The sequence below is a fragment of the Macadamia integrifolia genome, chromosome 9 (assembly GCF_013358625.1).
Source record: "Macadamia integrifolia cultivar HAES 741 chromosome 9, SCU_Mint_v3, whole genome shotgun sequence".
Taxonomy (NCBI): Eukaryota; Viridiplantae; Streptophyta; class Magnoliopsida; order Proteales; family Proteaceae; genus Macadamia; species Macadamia integrifolia.
Window position 1 is genome coordinate 25,766,772 of NC_056565.1, and position 4,593 is coordinate 25,771,364.

General features: G+C 37.1%; 1 non-coding gene across 1 annotated transcript; it reads left to right on the forward strand.

Moving 5' to 3' along the window:
• The first annotated feature begins 502 nt into the window (after window positions 1-502).
• On the forward strand, window positions 503-608 carry LOC122090268. The gene has a single exon (XR_006143507.1). It is a non-coding gene; the product is annotated as a small nucleolar RNA R71 (small nucleolar RNA).
• Window positions 609-4,593: the final 3,985 nt, after the last annotated feature.

Here is a 4,593-nt window from a genome sequence, read left to right on the forward strand (position 1 = left end):
GTTGACCTTGATTATGAAAATTGGAAGGCCCTGCTTAGTTACCTTGATTCCAAGAGAAATTTGGGTGATTTCTCCATCCTAGATTGTAGGTGTTACTATATGGATTATTCTGGTATAAAGCATTAATATTATCTTTAGAAGTGCCCTCAGAGGTGTTGGGGCATTCTTCTATGACATGTCCAGGGGACTGGCACCAGGCACAAATCTTAACCAAATTTACTGATGATGGCTCTCTAGGAACAATAGCCTCAATTCTCTTGATTAGGCTATCCAAATGGGCTTCCTTGGCTACTATCCCATCTACAAAATATCATTTTTCTCCTATAGTTCTTTCACTCTTGGGTTGATTCTCACTCATGGGTTTTGTCAGTTAAGTCAAGTAAGAATTCCTATACCTTTCCTTCATTTGTAAAGGATGTGAATCCCTCAGGGCACATGGACTCTATCTTTTGTTTAGTTGAGTAATCAATACCCTCATAAATTATTTGAGGGCCATAAGTCTAGGCCATGGTGAGGGCATTCTTGTTGTAGATCCTTGAATCTCTCCATAAGTTTGGAAAAGGACTCACTAGGCTTTTGCCAAAACTGAAGATATCACTTCTAAGCTTATTGGTTTTGTGAGTTGGGAAAAACTTCTTAAGGAAGACAACTGTGAACTATTACCATGAGGTTATGGAATTTGTGGGTAACCCATACAACCACTTCTTAGCTTGGTTTTTTATTGCAAAAGTGATAAACCTAAGCTTAACAGTATCATCAGAAAGCTATTGGATCTTAATCAGAACACATACCTCTTCAAATTCCCTTATAAATAGGTATGCATCCTCAGAGATCAACCCATGGAAGTGGGGCAACATAGTGATGTATTGAGATTTGAGTTCAAAATTATTGCCCTGGGCTTGTGGTAGAGCTATGCAGAAAGGTTGGGCTGTTCTAGCAGGGTAGAACCTATCTTTTAGAGATTTAGGTGAAGGGTTTTGATGTTGGTCTCCCATATTGAAAGGTTTTAAAGAGAGCAAACGTATAGGGTCACTGCTTGTTAGATCTCTTCTTTCTAACCGATTCTTAGTATTACGTACCCACCTAACACTCATGCAACAGAAAACTACCGACAACTAGAGTAAGACAAGCACAAAAGAAAGGATAGCAAAACCTTTTTTTTTTTTTTTGATTTTTTTTTAATTTTTTTTTGATTTTTTTTTTGATTTGATTTTTTTTTTGCTTTTTGGGAACTTATCGGTAGGGATCCGGGGTTGCTTAGGTTAATTCCTGAGGTACTACTACAAGGCAAAACCTATCTTTATCATACTGTGAGGCATGGCGACCTCCACCGATACAACTATTATTGCAAGTTGTTCTTCTCAAGATTCAATAAAAGAAAAGAAAAACAAAACAAAGCAAACAAAGCACTCTGATTTACCAAAAAAAGCAAAAAATAACATGGAACTGTCTCCCAAGCAATGGCATCAAAAACTTGTTTTTGATTTAAAATGTAACCGCAAGCATACGGATCAGTGTAGCTACAGGTCGAACACAAGGAGAGCAGCCACTTTATTTTCTTGCTTCTTTTAATAATGCGAAAGTGAACCGATTAATGATTGTGATCTAATTCTAATTACCGTCCTAAACATATGTATCTAAAATAACGTCCTAACCATTCGTCATCTAAGAATTTAAACAAGCAAGCCACGCAATTAAAATTAAATAAATAAATAGCTGAAAATAAACACCCCATACAATTAAAAAGCAATGAAGAAAAAAAATCCTAAAATAAAAATAAAATAAAATAAAGGGGGTAAAGCTAGAGAGAGACTCGCAAGTAGGTTTCTCTACTTAGCCCAAGGGATGCATCATAATATGAGCTTCCCTACTTGACCAGAGAGTCACTCTTACAAGGGTTACTCTACTTGGCTTTAGGGAAAGGGAGACAATTAAAAGAAAAACAATAAAATGATGGTTATATGGCTAGGAGGGGCAAAGCCAACACATACACTACCCATGAACATTGGGGGAAAGGGATAGCAATAACATAACAACTAAAATTAAAATCCTAAATTAAGAAAGAAAGGGTAGTTAGAAGAGGGAATGAGAGGAGGGAGAGAAGACTACTGAAGGAGCCTACTTACTTGGACTTCAACCCTTGAACTGAAAACTTGATCAATTTGAGATACTACCAGTACTAAAAACTAGATCTAGAATAAACCATATTTGAAATTTCTAGTACTAGGGAAAACAAATCTGAAGAAAAAAATTGAACTTGAAAGACATGCTTCATAGCTTGTTCTTGTCACCTAGAACTAAGCCTAGAGCTAGAACTTGAAAATTACAACTTCAATTGCTTAAACAATAAAAATAAAAGACTAAATCAAAAATAAAAGTGCTTGCATTAATTGAATAAAAGGAACTTACAAAAGTGTTTAAAGCAAAACCTGGAACTAGAGTTAGAGAAAGAGAAAACTAGAGAAAGAGATAGAGCAACTAAAAAACAACCCTAGAAGAAGAATGAAGTGCCTCCTCCCCTTGTGTTAATTCTATTATATAGAGAATGGGGGAGGGAAGCTAACGATTTTAGCTTCTAAAAAAAAAGATTTTTTTTTATCTTTTTGATGAAGTGGAGAGAGATCTCCCACGATTTGTTTTGCCTTTTTCTTCCTATTTTTTCTCACTTTTTCTATTTTTCTCTCTCTTTTTGCACAAGAAACCCCCTTTGGCCAATTTTTCTTGCTTGGATTTGGACAATATTCTATTTTAATGAAAAATTCCATCCATGCCCTTGTCTTTTCTTTTCTTTTTTCTTCTATCCTATTTTTTCTCTTTATTTTCTCTCTCTCTTCTTCAAACTTGCGTACAACTATCTTGGCTGACCTCCTTTAAGTGATGATTATGAGAGAGAAAATCTTCTAAAAAAAACCTCAACAAAATGACAGCTAAAAAATTCGAACTTGAGACCTCCTAATAAGTAAGGGATTTTGCACACCACGACTCACCAACTACGCTAGGTAGTTGTTGTTACCAAAAATGAATCTTCAATCACTTAAGGATGTGGTACATCAATCCTTGTTGGTATTTAGAATATTCCTTATACCCTTGGAACAACTGCAGATGGGCTGATTCTGCATCTCGGTTCAGTTCTAATCCATTATTCATTTTCTGGCCCAAAAACAATAATCACTTGTACGGTTGACCAAATGAATGTGTACTTGCAATTGAACAAGTCCATGTTGCTTAGAATTTCATCCTCTTTGCAATCATGAAAGAAATAGGACCTCTTTACGTGTAAAATTGGAGATATAGCACCCGATAATCCTTAAGGCCTTGAAAATATAAAACCTGCAAAAAGAAAGTAAAACCCAAGGTAGCTCCATTATAAATATATAAAATGCATGTTTTACTACACTATATTTCACACATAAATGTGCTCATCAATTATTATTTGAACCATAAATTTGCAAGAAATAAGTGAAATGAGAAGAAAACCCTAAAACAGATAGATTAGGGCAAAAGTTTGAAATTTTCTCTCTATAACTGGTCAAGCAGGGCCAATGAACAATGCAAATCACAAATGAACTAACATATTGCCAAGAAATAAACATTCCATGGAGAAATGAAGTATATACGGAGAGTTTAGGTTTCTATAATGAAAGAACATCGAAAACATGGTTCTCAAAGAGAAAAATGGAGAAAGAGAACTTGTGGATTTGCGAGGATGAAGAGGGGTTGGAACACCAAATGGTTGAGTGGGATTGTGAGTTGAAGTGTTGTATAGGACCCCCAAATCACCCTTGCTCTGAGTTGGAAAGAAGAAATGAGAGGAATAGGAAATAAGTAAAATCCCTTTTTAAACTATCTCGGATGAGACTGACGGGCCCTGCCTAACCTTGCTCACCAGTCTTTGCCTGGCGGTTTGGGTATCAAGGCCGAAAAAGGCCTAAGTCTGAAAATTTTCTTATTTCGTGCCTAGTGGGCCCCAATTAGACCACAAGAGGGGTGTTTTTCGACATAGTTAAGCATCGTTGTGAGACCAAACTATGTATTGGCAATTAAGTGTGGGCATGTCGATCATGTGGTGTGGTGTGGTGCATCAATGTAACCTATGATATAAACTACAATTGATTGTGAATGTATATATAAATGTTCTGGCACTCAATCAATGGTTACATTTTGGAATAATCCAAGTATAGAACACCATGGTACACACGAGATCCGGTGGTCGTGCCTGTGGTACCTCTCGTGGTCTACCACGCATTTCCTATGGACCTCGACTTTTGGGGCAATCCTCACATCCACCACCACAAGTGGATCATGATCTGGAGGAAGTTCAGGGTAACCCTCCCATGAACAAATTCCCGGGTCCCCCACATGTCATCACTCTGGGTGACGTTGTGACACTTACACAATAGTCTAAAGGGGCCTTTCAACAGCAATTGCTTCAACAGCAACAAACTTTCATGGTTGCTATGCAATAATACTTAAACCCTACTTTACCGGGTCAGCCTCTTAGAGGAGTTACACCATAGGACCCACCCATGGGGTCAGGTATTGGAATGCAATCCAGAGGAACATCGCCTAGGGTTGTACCTTATGATCAACAGG